Raw genomic sequence first — 24,923 nt, forward strand, 5'->3', positions numbered from 1 at the left:
GCAACAGTTGTTGGCTCAAATAGAATCTTTGTATTTACTGTCTAACTCCTTTTCCTTTGTCTGCATCAAATCACTGTGTGATTTTGAATAAGGTCCAATGATGATCTCAAAATGCTCTAGGGGTGGTCTACTCTGACTACAGACCTGTATAGATTTTCAATTAAAACATTATTTTGTGAGTTTTGTAACAGGAGTTCAGTCGTGTAGCAGTTGATGGTGGTGAGCTACGTATTTACTGGAAAGCTCCTGAGGTCCCTTTAATCTGCAAAAAGCTGACTACAAAGCAAGGATCGGGCGGGTAGGTCGGGCATGAGTTCGGTGCCAGGATTTCAGTCATGCAGCAGTTGATGGTGGTGAGCTACATGTTTACTGGAAAGCTCCTGTGGTCAGTTTAATCTGCAAAAAGCCGACTGCAAATGAGGTGCCGGTCAAGTAGCGCCAGCGTGTGAGTTTGGCGACAGGAGTTCAGTCATGCAACAGTAGTCTGCAGGAAGGACCAGCACTTGAAAACTCTGGTGTATTTGGACAAAAGAATAAAGTTGGTGCCCCACCCCCACATACGAGACATCAGATATGTTTGCTTGATCTGTTGGATCCAACCTCTGTGTTTGAACCAGAGGTGAGCATCTACCCTCCTTTGTTGCATGATGAGCACTCCAAATAAACTCTCCATTGTCCATCTTCCCCACTGCCTAAAGTCCTTGGTAAGACACTGGACTTGACTGATGCAGAAATATTAGAAGAGGTGGCAGTATTGAGGAGGAAGCTCAGTGCACCAGGGGGGCTTTGATGTTTTCGAGAGAAGGAGAGTTAATCTCTCTTCCAAGTCAGCCGACCCATGAGGACACGGCCCCCGGCAGATACTCAGCAACTTTGCAGTTGATAGAGGAGCGTGAAATTATACCATCTGCTGGGTTAGGTGAGCTTGAAACTAAGTCTACTACCATCGCCCCCCCTCTCCGGTTAGACAGTTACCCTGATCTACAGATCTGGTTACCCGCTTGTCTTGGGATATTGAAGATCAAAGGGAGACTGGAGTGACAGGGGCTGTCGGGGGAATTATCGCAGAGGGCTAAACCCCCGCATCGACTTGATCAAAATGAGCCGTGTCTGTGTCTGCAATTGAGAAGAATGCTCTAGTATCAAAGGATTCTACATAGGTTTTTAATGGAAGCTCTTTTGGAATATTTTATATTGGTGAGAGGCATCCATGAAACTAGAATTAAAGGCCATGCTCCAGAGACTTTGTGTAGAGATATGCTGCCGACTGTCACCAGGTCGTCAGTTAATGTCTTGAAAATGGCAGAAGCCTTGAAGCACCAGGCCGTCACCAAGAACAAAACAAAAGCTAAGTTGAAAATCTTGAGTACTGATGCCGGTGTCGTGGTAGGAAATGCACAGCAAGGAAAAAAGAAGAAGTCAAATGATTCCCGGAAATGTTTGCGTAACCTGTGAACCCCTCCACCATTGGAGGGGTTGCATTCTGATCAGTCGTTGGGATTTCAGGTTAAAACAATTCAAACAAAAAAAGGACGCAATGCCTTACTTCTGTCTGAAGATTCATCAAAATTGGAAAATTCCCTTGCCGATTTGGAACAAAGAAATGATACAGATGCCCTTTTGAGCATATCTACTTGCTTGGACAAGTCTTCTAATGACTTAGAGGAATTAGCAAAACCTGAAGATGTGTCTGTGGGGTAACTAATAAAAAATCTACAAAATTGACTTTTAATGTATCTGATGGAATGAGAACGAGTACATTACTGCATCTTTCCAAACTCTGGCACAATAAGGACAGGCCACAGATCAGAAAGTTAAGGCAGGAAATGTTTTCCTAGAGTCCATATTTACCTATTCTGAAAAAGAGGAAAATCAGGACCTGGCGGGAGAAAAAAGAATCCAAATGCAAGGAACAACTTTATTATTAGAAAGATTATTAACCTCAGAAGACGGTTTGGTCCTGAATCGCAGCAATTATTTTACGATTATTCCACCATACACCTAATCTATGCTTTATTGTCTCAGAGGACATAAAAGTGGTGGAATTTATGTTGGCATCTCGATAAGATTGGGAAAGGCTCCATCTAAATTCTGCCTTGGTGAAGACTCCACTAATGTAATCCACTGCAAACTTGCTATCACTGGGTTTTGAATTAAGAAATCCTGCGGCTGTATCTATGGCCAGATTTGATAAAGGAAATGGAATGAAAGAGTGGAGCTCACCAAATGACAACCCTGAATTTATCAGAACAGTGAATCCTAGTTCAATTTAATAAGGTGTAAAACTGGATATTAAATAATGCCTCCTATTGTAAACGATTGTATGTATATTGGCCTACGCCTAGTTGCTTAAAACTGTACGCGAATAACTCTCTACGGCAAGGTCTTGACCTTAGAAATTGATGTAGGCCGCCATCTTGAATCAAGCTGTCATTTTAGGTTCTCTTGCTGTGTAAAAGTCACCCTGTACATCAAAATGGTGGACGATGCCATTCCGAATAGAATCTAGGTCGTCTTGACCTCCGTACAGCTAATGTATAACTTGCCTACAGGCCACTTGTTAGGGTCGTGAACTGAGACCTTGTCCTTCTGTTGTCCTGCGTGTAAATGGATTACCTGTAACAACGGAACTGATCTATGCGCATACTGATGTATATATTAGAAGATTGACCTGGCAGAGACCCTAGACCAGTAATACATTCATGGAATGGTTATAACCCGTGAAGGGGTCGGACAACAGGCTGGAGAAATGTATAAAAGCCTGAATGTCCAATTGTACAGCCTCTCACTGAATACATCGAACCCCGTTGAAGTTCGTTGTGTAATACTGAGGGCCGATAGCTATCCGATTTGTCATTGACTTTGTCATTGCTTGACCTTAAAATAAAGTACTTTGTATGTTCATTTGTAACCAGTGTTTGGTGTGTTTCCTTTGGGTTTCCCGGCCTCATATTATTTTTCTCTTTTCACAGTCGGCGCCCGAATAGGGACCCTCAAGATTGATGCTGGACCATTGAAGGTTGACGCATGCTATCGGACCGGGATCGGACGGTGTGATACTACGGGCCCGACTGAACGAGACGTGACACCTCTACAGCGCTGCACGATCCGATCCCTGGACGATAGCCATGCAGTCTGAGACAGCATCTTGACGAGGGTGCACTTTTGAGGTGGACAGATTTGCCGAAATCACCAAACACAAGGTAAAATTTGTTAGGTAAGTTCTTTGATAAACCGTACGGTCCTCCTTAGGTTTGGTCAGGGGAGTCGTGACCCAACTCTTAATTTAACCCTGACAATTTGAATTTGGCGCATTGTATCGGCAGACACAATTATTGACCAGGTAACACCGAGTTTTTGAGAAATGCCTGGGAAATTGTCTAGCTGCTTTAGGGCATTATTCCGCAGCGATCGACAATCTTTGGAATTTAGCCACCCGGCACCACAGGAGGGGTCGCCGGCGTTTACTATGTATTGTAAACATGGCATTGGAAGTGTAGTATTTAATGATATTTGGCACAGACAAACCAGACATGCCTCCAAACTTCAGTGGCCAATCAATGGTAGTTTTGAGATCCCTCGTATTGAATACTTAGAGTCGGTCTTGTTAAAGAAAAAGGCCAGACCCGCAGCATTTGATGTTCAACAGAATTGGAAAAAAGAAGCGTTGCAGCAGATTAAGAGTAGGGAAAACATGCACGCCGTCATAAAACGAACGCTGAAAAGGCTTTGTTATATGATCAGGACAAACAGTCTGAGTCAGTTAGGAATATGGATAGGGCTTTCTCACTCGGTATTCAGAAAATCTATCCTTCTAAAGACCTTCATGTTTCTGACGAGTTTCTCGACAAATTGTTAAACGAGTGAAGGCCTGGTGCCTCTGCACCACCTCCGTATGATCCTCTTCCTTTTGCTTTGCCTCTTCCTGCTGTTATTCCTGCTCTCCCTGCTCAACCTGTTGTTCCTATTCTTCCGGCTGTAGTTCCTCCACCTGCTCTACTACCTCTTCCCATTGCACCAGTAATAACACCTCCATTGAATCTGCCTGCACCTCCACACCCGAGTGGTTCTGTACTGACTACAGTTGATCGGGGTGCGGGGTCGAAGGTTGTTACTCGTAATACTGTCCCTGCAGATAAAAAGTGGGATTTGTTTCCATGGGCTAAGTAAGCATTGTATGGAGAGAGATGATCGAGCTAATGTTTTTGCCACACTGTCTAATATGGATAATTTTCCTGAGAAAAATGATTTTATTGAAAGTTTAGGGATTCATTTATGCGTAATGTGGGGTAAATTATATAATGTGGATCTCCCACAAGGGCTGAGGGATCTGAATACTTTAGCACTATCAAGAGATACTGTGGAGAAAGTATATGAGCATGTCGAGAGGTTGTTTGAGTATAGGAGAGATTTGGAGAAGTTACGGAATGAGGATGACGAAGAAGAGACACATACAGTCAATATACGCTAGAAATGCAGAGGAAGGTGATTTAGGTGATGGTAGAGTACCTGCAGGATGAATGTGTGATGAAGGTTAGTTGTCCCACAGAGTTACTGGGTATTTATAAGAGAGCTTTTTCACTTGACACTTCTTCGACTGCTTTAGCGCTCGGCTTAGCTCTGTTACTTAGTAAGCGTTTGGAGTTGCCTATATCTCAGTTGCCTATGAGAGAGGTACCTCGGACATTTGTCCCAAAAGTTGAGATTGCCGCTAATGCTGCAGCAGGTATAGCTGCTGTGGACATTCCCGCACATTATGTATCGCAGTTTGTTCACGTCCCGTTTTCACGACAGGAAGTGAACACTATTAGGCAATCTATTCCCGACATTAGGAAAAATCCGACAGGATTCTACAAAGAGATAGAGTCCGTCTTGCAGTCCTCAGTGTTCACCCTAGCCAATATTGACTTGTTATTCCCTGTACTCCTGCCCGTAGATTTATGGAAGCAGGTTAGAACAATAGATGATGCACCTGGGTTGGGAGATACGTGGGCTAATATAATTAGGCTTGACGGGGAAAGGGCAGCTGGTGAGAGACCGCCTCTGGTGATACTCACTTTGCCTGACAGAATCATTGCGAAATTAAAAACTATAATTCCCGAAAAAAGAATTATTTGGGACAAGTTTACGGCCTGTGTCCAAGGAAAATCTGAGGGTGCCACTGAGTTCTTTAATCGGTTCGAACAAGTATTCTCGGACTTCAGTGCACAGGATTTAGGCACAGAGTCTGGGAAAAGATTATTTGTGGACAAATTCGTGCGTGGATTACTGCCTGACATCCAGTCACAGATTATGTCTTCCGAGAGCGCTTGGCAGGCGAAATCCCAATCAGAAGTACTGCACATGGCTCAGTACTACGAGAAACGTGTCAATAATGAAAAAGATAGAGTAGAAAAGAGAAAAGGAGACTTAAAGACTAAAGTATTGTTACAACAAATTGTTAGAGGCCCCTGAGGGGGTAGTTCGCAGATTAGAGGCCAGTGTGTTCCACAAGGGAACGTGCCCTTGGTTCCTGTGAACATTAACCAGTGTGCCTATTGTCGCCAGGAGGGTCATTGTTGTGCACAATGCCCCGTCCTTCGACTGAGGTCGAATAACACATTTGGGAGTATGGGTAGACGACCCAGTGGTCGCCCCGCGGTGGGAGGCCCTGGTAGAGGTCAGTTTTCACAGGATCCTCAGCAACCTTTTTCACAGGACAATCAGACTTCGAGTGTGTATACTAGAAACATATTCGATCACCCTTCTGCTGCTTACCTCTCTGAGGAGCTTCCTTCTGATGATATTCTGTTTTGTTAGGATTGCCCGAAGCAGGGTTTGGAACCTACACCTATTCCTGTTAGTCAGAAAGGTCCCTACGTTGAAATGATAGTGGGAAATAGGAAACATCAGTTCTTGATAGACACTGGAGCACAGAAGTGCTCCATTGATCATTCTCGGGTTCCAAACATTCCACTGTCAGGGCAAATCAATGTCTCTGTAGGGTTTTCTGGCACACCAGTCATTTGTCCGGTTTCTTCGCCGGTACCTATTTCTTTGGGTCCCTTTACGGACCACTGTCCATTTCTTTTGACTTCGAATTGTGGAGAGAATTTGTTGGGGTTGAATCTGTTGAAGAAATTAAATGCGGTAATTCATTGTTCATCTGATGGAGTGCGTTTGATGATTTCACCACAGCAGTTTTCTGTTTCACAATTTCTGACTAGACCTTTGCCACCAGAATTCAGTAATGTCCCGGAGTGTTTGTGGGCGGCTGACGACAATGATGTCGGTGTTCTACAGATTGAGCCTGTTAGAATAGTCTTGAAACATGGTATTAAGTTGCCACATATCCCGCAGTATAAGATCTCGGTTGAAGTTGAGCGAGGTTTGAAGAGCATTGTGTCCGATTTTGTGCATCGTGGGGTGATTGAGGAGATTACAGGAAGTTTGTGCAATAGTCCGATCCTACCCATGTACAAAAAAGGCGATAATGCTATTCCGTTTCGTTTTATAATTGATTTACGTGCCATCAATAGAGTTGTCCCTCCACAATTTCCAATCGTGCCTGATGTGACTACGTTATTAACTATGATTCCAGCTACGGCTACTTACTTCAGTGTTGTGGACCTGAAGAATGCTTTCTGCAGTATTCCTATACACAAGGACAGTAGATATTTGTTCGCATTCACTTTAGGGGGACGCTCGTTCACATTTACTCGTGCACCTCAAGGTTACACCGAGAGTCCTAGCATTTGTAGTAGGGCCTTGAAAGAACAGCTTGATACTCTTGATTTACCCCCTACTTGTACGCTGCTTCAGTACGTTGACGACTTGCTTTTAGCAGCAGATTCTGAGAGCTCTTGTAAAGAGGGCACTGTATTGTTGGTCATCCATCTAGCTAAGCATGGTCACAAAGCTTCGCTTAAAAAGTTTCAATATTGTTGCCAGGAGGTCGCCTATTTAGGCTACCTCCTGTCAAAGGAGGGAAGAAGATTGACACCTGAAAGAATAAAACACATTTCTGGCATGTCTGTCCCAAATACACAGAAGGAAGTCAGAGCCTTAATAGGTATGGCTTCTTACTGTAGGTTATGGATCCCGAACTTTTCACTAGTGATAAAACCGATGTTGGTTTTGACAAATAAGGGCATTTCTTCGCCATTGCCATGGAAATCGGAACATCAACAATCATTTGAGCTTCTCAAGACTGCATTATGCTCTGCACCGGTTTTGTGTACACCAAATTACAACAAGGCCTTTGTGTTGTTTGTGCACGAATGTGATGGATGTGCTTTGGCTGTATTAACGCAGGAACATGGAGGGAAGAATAGGCTGTGCAGTTACTACTCTTCCGCCCTTGATCCTGTTGCATGCGCTTTGCCAAGATGTTTGCGAGCTGTCGTTGCTGCTGCCGCGTCTGTAAAGCAGAGTGAGGGAATGGTCCTAGGCCATGACCTAACCCTGATGGTGCCTCACTCTGTAGATGTTCTATTGAACAAAACTCAAACACAACACCTCACTTCTGCACGATTGACGAGATATGAATTGATTTTGTTTGCTCCCCACATATAAATTAGGAGGTGTGTTCTTAATCCGGCTGAACTCCTACCTTTCCCGCAACATACTGTTTGCGGTGATGATGAGTCACATGACTGCCTGTATACTACTAAACAAGAAACGAAGGGCAGAATTGATCTTAAGGACACTCCTTTGGATAATGCGCCAGGGGAGCTATTTTGTGATGGCTCCTGTTTCAAACTTCCAGATGGTACATCCACAGCTGCTTATGCAGTCACTACATTAAGCACGGTTGTAGAGACCAAGCGAATTACAAATAACTCCGCGCAGGCCGCAGAGATTATAGCATTAACCCGAGCTTGTGAGCTTTCCGAAGGGCTAATGGTGAATATATATACTGATAGTCAGTATGCTTTTGGGGTGGCTCAGAACCTTGGGAGACTTTGGTCAGAGAGAGGGTTTCTAACTTCACATGGGACTAAGATTCAGCATGGCCCCCTGATAGTACAATTGCTCTCGGCGCTCATGCTCCCTAGTCAGTTAGCAATCATGAAATGCGCAGCGCATCGCAAGATCACAGACGATGTAGGAAAAGGGAATGCTTTTGCTGATCAGATAGCCAGACAAACTGCCACAGATCTTCGCACAGAAATGTATGCTCTAAGAGAAACTAGGGATGTCTATGTAATGGACGAGGATATTGGGTCTGTGCGGGATATCCAAGCTGATGCCACAATGGAAGAATCTAAGAAATGGGCTGAAGGCTTGGGGAAATTAGATGATGATGGGTGTTGGGTGGACACAGTTGAAGGGAAATGGTTACTTCCTAATGCCTACATTGTCATGACGGTTACTATGGCACACGGTCCCACACATGTGTGTGCTCAAAAGATTACGGAAATGTTAGAGAAAGTCTGGGTAAATGATAAGATTTCGAAAATTGTTCAGCATTATGTCCAAAATTGCATGATTTGCCTACAGCACAATGTGGGGAAGGGGACGGTAACTCCAAGGGGTAGCTTTGGGCCTTCTTCTGTCCCGTTTGAAGTGATTCATTTAGATTTTATTGAGATGGAGCGGTGCAATAGCTTAAAATATGTCCTGGTGGTCATTTGTGCCTTTAGTAAATGGGTTGAGGCTTTCCGTGTCAAAGATGCTACAGCCATGACCACTGCGAAAATCATGATAAAAGAGTACTTCCCGCGGTTTGGGTTGCCAAGAGTCATTTGGTCAGACAATGGTCCACATTTTGTTGCTGCTGTAATTTTACAGATATGTACGGCACTACATATTGATAAACGATTTCATTCAGCTAGACATCCTCAAAGTGCCGGGTTGGTAGAGAGACATAACGGTATCCTAAAGAACAAACTCGCTAAGACGTGTGCCGGTACCAAACTAAAATGGCCGGACGCCTTACCGATCGTGTTACTAGCCATGCGCACTACCCCTCAAACTAAGACTGGGCTCTCTCCATTTGAGGTGGTGATGGGGAGACCTGCCAATATTTGGGGTCATCCGAAACCTAAAGCACTGAGAAGTGTTGAGAATGTATTGATTTCAGACTACTGTAACCAGTTGACTAAAAATCTGTATTTCATTTATCATCAGGTACGATCAGCTTTACATGTACGCTATGAGGGCCCAGGTCACAATATCCGGCCTGGAAGCTGGGTCCTGGTGAGAGCATACGAGCGGTCCTGTTTCCTCGCGCCTTGCTGGCGGGGACCATTCCAGGTCTTGTTGGTCACCCAAACGGCAGTGCGGGTGGCTGGAAAGAAGAACTGGATAAACGCGACGCATGTCAAGAAACTTCCTCACCCAACGCCACACGTTACAGAAGAAACAGAACCCCTCACTAATGCTGCAATCGATGATCCTGAAGCAGCAAATAGCACTGTGAGTGAGTCGGAGAATCTCTCTGAGTCCGTGGGGCTTGGGGAACCGTTCATTTTGTCTCCACACACTTTGGAAAAGTCATTTCTGGAAACCATTGCTCCGAATTCTGCAACTTCCGTTCTGATATGTTGCTTCCCTCAGGGAGTGACGTTACCTTATTTCTGGATCAAACAATACCGGGAACCACCAGATATAATCTTCGGCGGAGAAAATAGACCTACGGCACGGTTCGACTGTGCATTCAAAAGAAGGAAAGGATCATCAAGGGCTTGCTTTTGCCCAAATTTGAGAAAGAGGGTTCTGTTGGCTAGGGTTGGGGAAGGACTAAGAAGCCGCGCGACCGGGGGGTCGCCAGCAACGAACATTGGGGTTTCCATCCGAAGACTACGATGCCTGCCACCGCTACTGCCCGTATTGGACTTGTAAATAAGGGGGTGACCAACTTGGACAATGAACAATGTGCCTGGGCCCCGAAAACGTATTGCTGTGTTTTGATGATAATAATTGGGGTTTTTATAGTAACTGCTTTAGGATTCTGGTACGTCGAGGAGATTTATCCTCTAGAGCCTCTTTTGCCAACTGAAATTGTACCTACTGTTTTTACTCCTTTTGTACATTTGCATACTCTGTCACCTAGGGACTCTCAGCATAGACAGAAGTATCATAATAATACTATGATGTTGATTATGAATTCGACACATGCCATTTTTAACAAAACCAATTGTTGGGTCTGCTCACATTTACCGCAACATGGAGATAAGGGGCTAGGTTGGTATATTCATCCCTTACCTTTGACGACTGCTTGTTATGCCTCTCTTAGAGTACTGTTCTTTGGCCAATGGAACGATAGCATCTCGGGGAATTTTGATGGAACTAATTTGAATAATTTTGAAAAACGTGTTCTGACTCCTCTGGGATGCTCACTTTTCGCAAATAGGAGTAAACTCAACATTGCTTCAATTAGGCCTTCTGATAAACTATCTCGTCATTTCCAATCTTTGGTTTCCTTTAAAATGGCTCCGATAGGCAATAAGGATGCTGTGCCTCCTTTTACTCTGTTAACCATAGCCCCGATTCTGTTTCTTTCTGCATACAGAGGAATGGTACCCGGTCAATGGGAGATTTTAAAGGCTGTGCCAACGTTGCAAATTTGACTGGGTAAAACAGACCTTTGTATGTGGGCGAACCTGTCTTTTTCGTTTGCGGTAATGTAGCATTTCCATGGTTGCCCAGGGATTGGCAGGGAACCTGTTATTTAGGGATCCTGTTACCTGGGGTATTCATAGCAAGCACTTTGGAAGTTTCAAAGGCTCGTCACCGGTGGGACGAGAATGGTGATACCCCCGCACAAGTGATGGGAGATATACCAAAATCAGTTGTGCCATTTTGGGGGCAGATAGCAAATTCCGAAAACATTAGGAGACTAGCGAGAGTACTGGAGAGAACCATCAACCGGACCACAGATATACTCTATAACATGACATTAGAGCAGAAAACAATAAGATTAGTAGCACTCCAGAACCGGATGGCATTAGATGTCAATCTGGCTGAATGTGGTGGAGTATGTAAATTAGTGGGGTCCGCTTGCTGTGTTTTCGTACCAGACTCCTCCCCAACCATTTTCAAAGCAATTCAGAATCTGCACGTCCTTAGCTCAGAAGTGCATGTTCCCTAGGGGAACTGGAATCTTAGTGCTTGGTTTTGGGATTTCTTGGGGTTGGAAGGTACTTTCAATGTTGTTGATCATTTTGGGAGTTCTGCTATTCCTTTGTTGTTGTATCCAATGTCTTCCTAGTATATGTTCGATGCTAGGGGGATGTTGTGCTCAGGCGATAGGTACTATAGGACATAAAGTATATGCCCCGGATAAAACTTCCAAGGAGTATGTGTTAAAAGAGATCTTAGTGAACGACCTGATGGCCATAGATATCTCTGACAGCGATTCAGGGTGTATGGACGATGAAGTATGGAGTTACTTGCAAGGAGATCAGAAGTAGTGTTAGCACTTGGCATAGGCCAAAAGGAGGGTTTGTCAAACTGGATATTAAATTATGCCTCCTATTGTAAACGATTGTATGTATATTGGCCTACGCCAAGTTGCTTAAAACTGTATGTGAATAACTCTCTACGGCAAGGTCTTGACCTTAGAAATTGATGTAGGCCGCCATCTTGAATCAAGCCGCCATTTTAGGTTCTCTTGCTGTGTAAAAGTCACCCTGTACATCAAAATGGTGGACGATGCCATTCCGAATAGAATCTAGGTCGCCTTGACCTCCGTACAGCTAATGTATAACTTGCCAACAGGCCACTTGTTAGGGTCGTGAACTGAGACCTTGTCCTTCTGTTGACCTGCGTGTAATGGATTACCTGTATCAACGGAACTGATCTATGCACATACTGATGTATATATTAGAAGATTGACCTGGCAGAGACCCTAGACTAGTAATACATTCATGGAATGGTTAACCCGTGAAGGGGTTGGACAACAGGCTGGAGAAATGTATAAAAGCCTGAATGTCCCAATGTACAGCCTCTCACTGAATACATCGAACCCCGTTGAAGTTCGTTTTGTAATACTGAGGGCCGATAGCTATCCGATTTGTCATTGACTTTGTCATTGCTTGACCTTAAAATAAAGTACTTTGTATGTTCCTTTGTAACCGGTGTTTGGTGTGTTTCCTTTGGGTTTCCCGCCTCATATTATTTTTCTCTTTTCACAAAGGAAGAGAAGATGCTAAAAGACAAGCTATTAAAGTCTTGTGGTGAGAGAATCCGCCCATTAAGAGTTACATTTAATCGTGATAAGGAGCAAGACAGAAAGTTGTCTGATGATGGGGGAGTGATTCCTTCCTTGTTGGAGGGAGACAACTGGTCATGGATGGCTGAGGCCTTAGTAGCCTCGAATAACAAATAGTATGATGCTGAAAGTGACACAACAGAGGTGACAATGGGTTCTTGGAATACTCAGGCATTTTCTCATCTATCCAGTTTTCGGAGGGGTTGCTGGTAAGCATTGACATTCTCTGCTTTCAAGAAACTTGGTTACAGTCTATGCCAACATGTGACGGTTTCTCTGCCTACTTGAATCCTGCAAAATAGTGTATTAGGGCTAGACCCTACTCAGGCCTTCTAACTGTGGTAAATAATTGACAGGGACTAGACGTTATACAAATTAGAAATCCAAATCCATTTGTTCAAATGCTTGTATTGAATATCGATCAAGGCAGTATTCAGGGAGCTAAAGTGGGGTAATATTTAACCTGTATCGGAACCTTTCAATGAAAGAGTTGAATTACTTCATTGATTGTGTAATGGATTTTATAGATCAATTCTGCATCCAATGTGTTATCCTGGATATTCTTATGTGTGGGGAACTAAATACAATGTTTTTGGATAAAAGAGGCCACCCAATGAAAGAGACTCAATTTACAACAACTCTGGCCCAGCAAAGAGCAGCGGCTTGGATTAGAAATATAACCTCGAGGAAGTTCCATTTGCTGAATGGGCAAACAAAGGGCGATATACTGGGGAGACCAACCTGGTGTAGAGGTCCCCACTGCGGACAACTCGATTATTTCTTTTCTTTTCAGTAAAAATGTTAGTTGTAGTTCGTATGAGAAACAGTGATCACTCACTTTTAAACATGAGATGGTTTGGAGAGAGGAGATCAAGAGTGGAAATGTCTACTCAAGATCTTATGGCATAACAAGGCCAAAACAGGTTGATTATGAAACCTCGGGATGTGTGTTTTCTTGTACTTAATATAGGGAGAATTTGAGAATTAACAATTCAGGACTAAAATAGATACCACTACTCCGTGATTTTGAGAAAGTAATTAAAGGCCATAGGAAACCACATTTTCGACTCAGACATTGTTATAACAAGAATCGAGTTGTAGAGAGATAACAATATTGTGCTGACATTAGAAAATGTAATTTTCTCCCAATGGGTTTAAGAGAAGAACATATCAGGAAAAGGAAACAATGTTATAAAAACTGTCTGATTGCATTTAGACTACAATGCCAGCAGCTGGCGGAAGAATTCATGTTAAAAGCAATTGCTAGTAGGAAGGCACCCCAAATTTGGCAGTTAATTAATAACAATGTATGGTATCCAGGCTGCTCTGATGACAAACCCCATATCAGTGGAACGGTGGGTGGACCATTTTGGAACATTGTTTGCTCCAGTCAGAACAATCGAAGAGAAGTACGAAGTAGAGGCTTTGGGCAAGTGGTACTTTGCATTTTAGAAAGAAGATACTGCAGGTCTAATTCTCATAGCCAGCTCCTCGCGAGCTCCAGGCCTTGATGGCCTTACTGATCGTATGCTCAAAGAAGCCCCTGGGATATGGACAGAGTTATCTTCTTACTGTTTAGACAAGTGATGAAGACGAGAGAGGTTCCTGATACTTGGAAGTCTGCAGTAATTGCCCCAATATTTAGAAAGGGTGATAGGTTGGATCCAAGAAATTACTGCCCTATCGCCTTTTTGGACAGGCTGAGGAAGCTTTTTGCTTCACTAATTCTAGAGCATCTGAGAAAATTGATAATTTCAGCAAGATGACTTGGCCCTCGCTCAACAGACTTTATTAAGGGGGTGCGCACTAGTTTAAACCTCTTTCTCCTGAATATTGTAAAGCTTCGGGCATCCAAAAGCGGTGCCCAAAAATACTTTCTGGCTTTTGTAGATTTGGTGCAAGCCTTTTATAGCATTAATCGAGCGTGTCTATGGAGAAAATTGGCAATTCGGAAGTGGCCACCTGACTTGCTCCAAGCTATTAAATAATTATACCCTGTGGGTTAGATTACATTCTGTGGGCTTTTGTCTAAGGAGATTAACCCTAATAGGGGCTTGAAGCAAAGATGCCCTTTGGTGCCGATTCTACTTAATCTATACTTGTATGATATGAATAACATCTTGAGGGAAACTAGCAACATTTCTGCCAACAATCAATGGGAACACTGTAGCTTGGATGCTTTATGCAGATGATTTAGTCTCTATTGACCAAACCCATATAGGCTTGCAATGCAGATTGTGTGCATTGCAAGATTATATTGCAGGTAACCATCTGGTAATAAATGAAAAGAAAACTAAAATAATGATCTTCTCTTCATTGAGGGGAAAACAGAAATGCCCTTATAAATGGTCATTGGAACAAAAAAAGCTGGAATGTGTAGACTGCATCATCTATTTAGGGGTTTATGTGAATCAGAGTATAAATGATACTCCGTGGCTAATAGAGGTAAGATCAAATGTTTAGAACTTGGCGGCTCAAGGAGCAGCATCACATAATAGATATGGTAAATTTACAATTACACTGGTTTGAACCTTTTATAAGCAGAAAGTTGTTCCAACTTTAACATACAGGGCAGAGACAAGCTTAAGCCTACCATGGCAGATTTGGGATATCCTTGAGGGGGCCTTTTGTAAATGAGTGTTACATTTGCAAAGGAGACCCCTATATCAACTATTAGGTATGAACTGGGCTTGATATCCATCCATGCCATGGTTGTGTTGAAGACGTCTTTATTTCGAAAATGTTTCACGCCCGATTCACTTAAATGTATGTTGATTCTAGACAATTTGGTGACTGCAAAAGCATGTTGGTGTTAAACCCCAAAGTGGCCAAACTGAAACTTTGGCACCAGGACTGGACAGACATGCAGGGCAAAAGAGAAGAACATAATTGATTTTGAAATTCAAGAATGAAATAAGATTTTGTAATGTGTTACCAAAACACCGAGCAAAATTCTCTAGTGCCAACTACTACAATCAATTCATGCATTTTTGTTTGGATTTATACTCTACCAAGGAAGTATTGGCCATGTGGAATTATTGGGAGTCAAAAGACTTTGATTGTAGATTTTGTTCTAAAAAGGGAACGATTGAAACAATATATTATTTTGTTGTGGCCTGACATCATTGAGAAAGCGATATTTTGGAGAATTAATTGCTGCTTTAACATCTTTAAATGCAGAGGAATGGGGGAGAATGCCTTTGATTGGAGAACATTTTTTGATTGTTTTTTGCAGTTGCAACATTTTTAGAAGTGATTTTTAATGGGAAAAATAGGAATGATAGATAGTAATCAAAACAATTAAAAAATGTATATTTTAGGCCTGCAAAATGATGGTGTTTATGGATTTTATTGGTTATGATGTGTATATGAATGATTGTAATGTATAGAAATGTGAAAGGTTTGAAATAAACCAATAAACAAAATAAAATTGAAACACAAACAAAACAGAACATTCTTTATTTATGGTGACCATATTTACCAGTATAAAATGCATAACCCTGTCCTTCTTTTTATTGACGTACCTTCAGAAATCACACAAATGTAATTCTTCCATAAAGAGTTGTGCAATTCTTCTATTTCTCTCCATCCTACTGTTCTTATCATTTGTGGACCTATCAATTTTGGGATCAATAGTCACATTGAAATTCCTGGTGATTATATATGAGTGGTAAGGGATCAGATTCTATCAACTTTACTAGCAAATCCTCAAAAGAGCCTGGATCATCAATGTTTGGGTCATATGCTGTAGCCAATGTATACCAGAACCTGAGCTCTTGTGATTACCCACCTTCCATTAAACATCAAAACCAGTATTCGCCAGGGTTATTCCACTGTCCCAATTCATGATAATAGATACCCCTTGGGTTACAAGTGTTTGAGTTGAATAATGCACCTAATACTTTATCGACTGCATCACATTCCAAATGTGCCCCCTGGAGAAATATCACTTAGTAACCACACTCAAAAAAGTACTCTAAGATACCACCTTTCTTTTTTATCCCACTTTGCTGATTAACATTCAATGATGTAATTCTAGTATTTCTACTCCCTTTTAGGATTTGCCCCAAATCAAGGGGATCATCAAAATAAATGAATACCCTTAGCCCTCTCCTTCTCTCTATGCACACATCTTTGTCCCTCTCTCAGACTCCCCTGTACAGGCAAAATGTATTTGAATGTTTACATTATGTTCATGTTTCACTTTCTTTCCACCAGCCATCCCTCCCCATTTGCAGCCACTTGGCAAACTTGACTCCATAACCATGACCTCCGCTCATTTGTTATCCCTCCCTTGGGGCTACTTTATACCTTGATGATTGACAAGGCATCATTCTGCCTCTACTGCATGGTCCTTCCAAAATGTGCTTCACTTGAAGGCCTTCATAAGGTGCCTAATCTAAGTTCAATTTTACAAATGAAGGGATCTACATGACAGAATGACAGAATGACTCCATGAATGACAGAGTGCCTGCTACTTTTTGCCATTCCTTCAACCACCTCTTCACACTCTCTGATCCTCTCTTCCTCTATCCCCTTCTCTGCACCTGCTTTGCCTTGAGCTCCCTCCTGGATAACCTCTTCCTCCACCTGCAGCCAGGAATTTCCCAAAATGGTGGAATCATGTAGCCCGTGGCCCACAAAGAGCCAGGCTAGTAGGGGCTACATGCATGTCCCCAAAGGGAAAAACTAGGAATAACGATCTATTAAATGTAGTGTGTGTAGGTGTTTCTTTTTCTGTGTATGTGTGTATGCGATTTCCAAGTTTGCCCACCATAAAGCTGGATGGAATGCTAAGAATAAGAAAAAGGAAGGAACAGGACTCCCATACCCAAGAATGAGCTGAGCAAGGGAGAAAAGGATCCAAAGATGATTTGCAAAGAGAAGACAGTTAGAAAAACATTTAAGATAGAGAAGGTTGAAAGAACACAGAGAGGGGAGAAACAGAAGACATACCAACCTCCTGGAGGGGGCCCTGCCGAGAGCAGCCCCCAAGGGCACACAGATATTGAGGGCACCAGACGAAAAATGTGGGGAGCCTCCCAGGTGCTAACCGTGGAGCCGGACTGTGTTGCATGATACATGCAACCCACGCTTCCATGCATCCATGGCAGGTGTCATCCTGCCTGGCAGACCAACTGGACAGCCGAGTCTGGGCCACGTGAGGTGGGTGGCTGGAACCAGGCTGCCGTGCCATTCCCCAGTACGCCCACCTTGTAACCTTCTGAAAATCCTTTTGGGTTACGCAAGCGAGACAATGTCCTGGGAGAAGAAGAGCAGTAAGTCCGCTCCACCCAGTAGCATGGAGTGGTGAAGCAGAAGCCTTTGGCTACCTCGCAGGGCAGTCCAGGTGAAGAGCAGGATTTTGCAAGTCCCAGGCTGCCTTGTCATGGCAGCCTGGATGAAGAAAAGCCCCGGGCAATGCATTGTAGAGGGGGCGTTGCAGAAGTGAATGAGCTGCGGGTGCAGTGGTGACCACAGCAGCGTCCCTGTTCCTATAGGGGCACTGCCTGTCTTTAAGATGTTGACTAGGGCGGGGCAGAGTATGTTGCAGTGTACCAGCGCAAGCTTGGCCGCCCAGAAGATTTTTAATGTGCCTGTAGGTGAGTCAGTGACTGCGGGTGACCCCCCTTGCTATTGGGGCCACCCTGAAGAATATGGGGCCCACCCTGAAGATCCATCAAGACCACGGGTTATGGTGGTGATGAGAGTAAGACCCCACACGCTCAGAGGGCCACACAAAGACTCCATGGGAGGCCCCATGTGGTGGCTGCGGCCACTCAGACAAAGGATTATAAGTGGGGCCAGGCCCCAGCCAACAAGGACAGCACCAAACGTACTGTGAAGGGGGTCACAAGCTGCAGCAGTCACTTCCACTGTAACATAATTAAGGCTTCCAGTTTTCCATTTTTATACACAAATACAGACGGAAATCAACCTGCTTTCTGTCAGTATTTATTTATGAAATTGGAAAAAACTGAAAAACAGGTATTTCAGTCTGTTTCTCTATGATGTCTCTCATACATTGCAGGCCAATCGCATTGCAGATTGGCAGAAAGGAGAGTTTTAAAGTTGTATAAAATTAGCATTCAAGTTTTTCAAATTGCTGACGGCATATATATTAAGGCAGCAGCAGTCACACGAGCCACAGGAGTTTGTTGTTATGGAAACAATTGAGATGGAATTTCTTTCCTATATGGCTGCATGTGTGCTTTAATGAATGCATTTTTCTATTAGAATAAATGCAGAAAAAAACTGGCTGCGAATTATCGTTTTATACGACAAAAAAGAAATGTGGATTAATACAGAAAAGTAGGGCAAAAAATAAATATGGATACAGACGGAAAAGGCAGAAAAATCAATAGCATAATTCCGGTAGCCCTAAACATAATACATTATATGTGTTTGTAATTAGTATATTATTGTTTGTGTTTATGTTTATTAATGTACATATTTAAGTCTATAATTAAGCAATATGCCCCTCACCCCTGGGGCATTACTGAGTCAGGTAAGGCCCGGGGCATTACCTGACTCGGTAATGACCCCGCAGCAAGGGGCATATTGCTATTAGTACCCTGGCCTGCAACACCAGGGTACTAAAAGCATCTTTTTCTGTCCCGAAACGCTGCAGCGATTCGGAACAGAAAAAATAAATGACAAAGAAAATGCCAACCGGGGAAGAGAAAATGGAGTCCGTTTTCCCTTTCCATAGCGGCCATTGGGAGTGGACGCGCTGGGAACAGAATTCCTCCCAGCGCATTCGCTCCCGAAAAACTACAGATAAGAAGGTAAGTGGGGTTGGGAGGGCGGGGAGGGTGGGGGGTGTGGGGGGGAAAAGAAAAAAAAATGTACCTGTATCCCCGGCAGGAGACAATGGCAGCTTCCAGTCGTGTGGAGGCTCGGAGCGGGAATTTCTGAGGGGCTGCCATGCCCCCCACCATGGAGAAAGTAGTGGAATCCCGGCTGAGGGATTCTCTGCCGAGTAATGCCCCGGCGAGAGCCAAGCAGAAGTGTTTTACATTCTGGTTGACTCTCGCCGGGTACTAATTTATGGGGATTACAGTGTAGGGAGGACTTCTAGGGGAAATGGTAAGCAGGGTATAGGTTATTTAGCTAAGTTCATAGGCTTTATTTCGACAAAAAGTCATAAAAGCAACAATTCATAAATACATCAGGATTACAACAAATATGCATTATACTGCTCCATAATACAAAAGGTCATAGAATATCTTCCAACTAAGGCTGATCGAGGTCCCTCTGTTTCTTCAAACAGATATAATTGAGATAATTGCTAGTTGCAAAAACTGCAGGAACGTCCGCAGAATCTAACCACAAAGCCATGGCTGCAGTAATGGTCCTACAGCCATGACTTAAAAAGAGCGGCTTCAAGAGCGTTTCCTTAGTGGCTTAGTCACAGGACATAACTGCATTAAATGACACAGATCTTCATCAGATTTATTACACAGTGTACTTTTGCAGAAACTTGGTTATTCCACTTATGTAGGAGTACTGCAGTGGGCAAGATCCCAAAATGGAGCTTTAGGTACAAAGGTTTTTTTTGTTTTGAGGTGATGTAATCCAGGTAGTCCTCACTGACTGACTGGTTTTTAATAACAAAGTACCGGGCCAAAGATTCAGAGGCCTGAGATTTCGATACTATGCCACCCTCAACCTTGGCCAACACAGCCCCCTTTACCACTACTTTAGAGTCAGGAAGTAATGCAGACGGGTTAGACCAATAATCCCCAAGCCCCATCCTCCCCAGCAAGTTTTTAACATGGGTAACCCACTTCAAGGAAATACCCCCTTGCTGGGACAAAACATCCAACTGTGCCTCTCAATATTTATAGAGGTTTTTGTTTGTCCACAAGCGGACCCAATAGACCACCGGTCGCAACTGGCAGATCGATGTGATCCCCTGCATACCAGTCTTAGTAAAACTGGCATGTTTGGTGCACTATTGGGCAGCCGAAGTATGTTTTTCATGTATTTATTCTCCACCACCGCTAACGAGTGAGTGTTAATCTGACCCTAAAACCCCGCCCCATATAATGCGGCTTGTCTTGCCTGCGCCTTATATGCCTCCGAGGAGACACAAACCGGCCCATTACCATGCTCGTTAGTGAACCAGGCGAGGAAACCACCATACCTAGCCAGCGTTAGCTTAGCCTTCTCTAGGTGCAATGACCAGCCGCAGGACACCATGACTCTCACCCCCAAGTAGTCATAAGTAGAGACTTTCTCAATTTCTCCTTCCTTCAAGACCAGCCTAAAGCCCCTGGGCTTTCTCCTAACATTGGTGTTAAAGATCATGGACTTTGTTTTACTAATATTAAGTGACAGCCCATTCCTCTTATAGAAAGCAACAAACATTTCCAGCTGGTTGCGGGCACCAGTGGGTGTCAGAGATAAAAGAACTGCGTTGTCCGCAAACAGCAGGACCGGTAGCCTGTCAGCAGCTAGGGATGTAGCATCAGTTTGCACACCCAAGAGCTCCATAATTATACCATTAATAAAAATACAAAACAGTTTGTGAGCCAGGACGCACCCCTGGCGGACACCCTTATCGATGTCTATGCTATCAAGGTACTCTCGTCAGTTCCCCATCGAACCACTGCAGTGTTTCCAGTGTATAGACTCTCGATTACAGATAACAGTGGACCCAGGATGGCAAGGTACTTTAACCCCTCCAAAAGCCGATGTCTCGGTACAGTGCCAAAAGTAGTATGTAAATCTACGAAAACTTCATAAACACTTTTCTTTCTGAGCACTGCATATTTATCACATACCAACCGGCCCAATCATCATGGTGAAATAGTAATGCCCGAGCAAACGTTTTCCATCATGCGTTCAATAATGAAATTCACCTACAATTGGCGGGGTTATCTCGGGAGACTTTTATTATGAATTGGAATAATTTCCGCACTAGTCCAAGACACGGGTACCAGATCTTGACTCAGAATTGCATTAAATAATTTTGTCAGGTATGGCATCCAGACAGTAAGTTAATTTTTACAAAAATCTATCGGGACCCTATCTTGGCCTGGTACTTTACCCAACTTTTGACTCAGGAGCGCCTTTTCTACCTCTATGTTAGAGAGTATCAACGAGGCACAATTATATTCACCCCCAACACCATCACCCACTCTAGCATGACTCGTCCTCATACATGCTGCCCCTTCTGCATGGTAGAGGTTGCTGTAGTGCTCAACCCAGAGTTGCTCCGGTATACATCTATGCAAAGGATTTTGGCCTGTTCTATGGCCCGCCACCATCAGGGCCCAAAAACCCTTAGAATCTCTTCTTCTTATTGATTCCAATAGTGTTTTCCAGGTATCTTCATGCCACCCCCTCTTTTTTCCTTCAGCATCTTGGGATATTCCCTTCTAGCCAGACTAACTTCTGTGAACACTTCACAGCTGCTATAAGTCGGCCCTTGGCCTGCCTTGCAGTCCTTATCATACCTACCAAGGGGTAGCTGTTTCAGTAAGGCTTAGAGAATCACTGCATATGTTATGTAGGTTATATGTGTGTGATATATATATATATACATATATACATATATATATATATATATGGGAGAAGAGGGGAGGTACTCAGGTGTGAGATAGCCGGAGGACGTGGCAGCCTGCCAAAGGCTGCCTAGGTAGGTGGGACAACCCACAGAGGCCACTCTCTGGCCTCACACCCCATGTGGGTGGTACCAAAAGTTATGGAATGGGTCTGTTGTATCGGACTCACCCTAAGGGCCCCAAGACCCCTCCAAGGAAGAGTGGGCTGACATAGCAGAGCACCATATAGATGAAACTAACGCCAGGGGGATGTTGAAAAGGGGAGTAAGAATGTTTCACAAAAAGAATATGCACTTTTATAAATAAAGAGGGGTCCTCGTTGGGATGTCTATAAAATCAACCTTGGTGACTGTATCCATTAGTAAGTTAGAAACTCAGGGTGTAGCCCATCTCCTGTTTCCAGCAATTTCATTTTCAGGTGCAGCACCCCTCCCTATCTCGCTGGTCTTGGGAGTGAGGAATGTGGTTCCCATAGGGACTGTCCCTGCTCTGGGGAAGGGAAAGAGCCCCCCTGGCATGGACCAGTACCAGATGACTGGCTACATACCTCCTTCCATCTGATGTTACCTCCAACCTCCTCCTGGGGACATTCCCCATCTCCAATAAACTCCTCCTTTAATTCCTACTCTTGCCCACCACCCTCTTTTTGCTGTTACAATGAACCAACGTTCCCTTATACTCCACCTTACTTCTCTTATTCCCATTCCTGGACAACTCTCCATACTGAACTATCCTGCTACTCCTGCTCCCCTATTCTCTTCAACTCTGTACAGAATGTTGTCCCCTTCTCCAATCACCCAAACCCTTCTTTCCCAGATTTGGGGTAATTTAGGGAGTTGGCCATTCCCGATGGGGCCCGCCCCTGCCTAACCATACTCTGGTGTGGGCAATAATTATAGTGAAACATGGATTTTTTCAGTTATTATGTCTTTCTGCTGCTTGCTTTTCCCCACCCTGCGGAGTGCAGCCCAAGCCTTTATTAAGGCCAACCACCAATCATGAATCTGCATTTGTCCTTTGTGGGCAGTGGGATTGTTTCCGTAGAGCTCCATGATTCACCTCTGCTTGTAGCAGCGATCAGTGTTGAACTGCAATTTATATTTCTCAGTGTGTAGACCCTCGTGGCTGCAGTGGCAGTGTTGGGAACAAGTTGGTTAATATGTAATAAATCTTTCTGCGATTCTAGCATACTTGTGTGTACATTTCCTATACAACTTGAAAAGTTTAATCTTTCCCCACTTGCCACCTCTGACAGTGCATCCTTGGTGTTAGACCTCATATTTCACATAGGAGGAGGATCCTTGCCAAATCTAAAGGCTGACCTTAGGACAGAGGGGCAACTGGTTCTCATGTGGGTGTTTGAGCCAAGTTAGGTTTGAGGTCTGCTTAAAGGTGCTTTGGGTAACTGGTGATCGAATATATCCAGACTGTAACAAATAACCAGGTCATGATTGGGACAAGGGATCCATCCCATATCACAATGGGTCCAAGACCATGCAGCAGTCAGTGGCACAGGGCCCACATAGGACACTCACATTCTAAGCCAGGAGCCAGGCAGGGGATTTCATCTCACAAGACAGTAGGAGAAAAGTGCAAAAGTGGCCTGAACCTGGTTAAGTAAACACAGTAACAAAGATTTTCCTCATGAGATTAAGAAAAGAAAAATACCGTTTTTGTGATTTGAGCGATTTGTGGAGTTTTAAAGAGTGACTCATCCAATGTTATTATTATAAACATGGGAGAGGGACGTGGTACAAAGGTGGATGATCAGATTTTTCAATGCCAGGCTCCGGGTCCATCTCCAACAATCATAATCTCTGTTTTGGCAGCTTTCATCTTAAATTTTGTTATCAGCCATGCCAGTATGAATGCTGGTAAGATATTGCAAGAAGATGACATTAGAGGCTCTAGAGGATTGTTTCACTTTAAATAGGAGCTTGGTGTCAGTTGGTTAATTGAGGGAGCAAAAAAAGGAGCAAAGGTAGTAGATGTTTTTTTAAATGTTTGCCTTTTTTTACTTTTTGTTAGTTTATTACAAACTTTTAACAACATTTCGAGGTTTGTTCATTCCTATAAAAATACATGTATACAACATTATACTCTAACAATCCCATGCATCAGCTTTTGGAAGTTCGGTCCCTCACTTAATGTTCAGTACTGAGCCATTACTTTCAAATGGAAGTGTTAGTTTAGTTCTAATTTGGCCAACACTACTTCTAAGAATATTACCAAAACAAATGTGACTTTTGGATTTTGTCCTCCATATATCCTCTCCCACCATGTTTCGGCATCTAATCCAACAATGTCTAGGGCTCCGTTATAGAGATGTATCGTCCATAGATCTCTAAACTCAGGGCAAAATAAAGCCAGATGTTTTAAGGATTCATACTTGGCTCCACAAAACCGACATTTCTCATCAGATTTTAGACCAGTGGCCTCATTACGAGTGTGCAGGCCCGGTAACAACGGTGCCAGTAAACCTACTGGCACCGTTGTTACTGGACCGGCAAACTCCAAGTTCTGCGGGCGGGTGCCGTACCACCCGCTAGATCAGACCTTGATGGAAGCACTGGCACTGTTGTGCACAGTGCCAGTGCTTCTGTCCTCCCCATTCCCATTGAGTCCTATGGGACTCCGATGGGAATGGGGATTTAGGAATGCCGCCACCTGACTTACCGGACTGCCGGGGCTGTAATGTCCCAGTTAGTCCAGCAAGTAAGGCAGCAGCAAATCATCACGAGTCCGGTGGCAGCCTTTCGGTTTTACCGGCACGGCTACCACCAGACTCGTAATGAGGCCGCATATCTTTTCAAGGTTGTCTTTATCAGGAGCACATTTAGTCTGAATCTCATGAATAACTCCCGTTGTTTGGTATTGGGGAACTTCTTTAAGTAGCCTGGGAGTATGTTAAGTCTACCAAAACTGATGTTGGACAGGCAATGCGTTGTTGAGTTGGCTCATATCTTTTGAGTTTTCCCCCGATGTTTAAAACTGTGGTTTTGAAGTCGAGCCCTGGGGAATGCCACTGCAAACCAGTTAAAAATTCTCTGAACATGCGTATTGTAACCAAATATGTCCTCTGAGTCAAACAAGATCTAAGCCATTCCAGGGAAGTGGATGCTCAGTCTATGAAGTTGGTTCATGCAAATGACATC

The sequence above is a fragment of the Ambystoma mexicanum genome, chromosome 9 (genome assembly GCF_040938575.1).
Source record: "Ambystoma mexicanum isolate Mex_15411 chromosome 9, UKY_AmexF1_1, whole genome shotgun sequence".
Taxonomy (NCBI): domain Eukaryota; kingdom Metazoa; phylum Chordata; class Amphibia; order Caudata; family Ambystomatidae; genus Ambystoma; species Ambystoma mexicanum.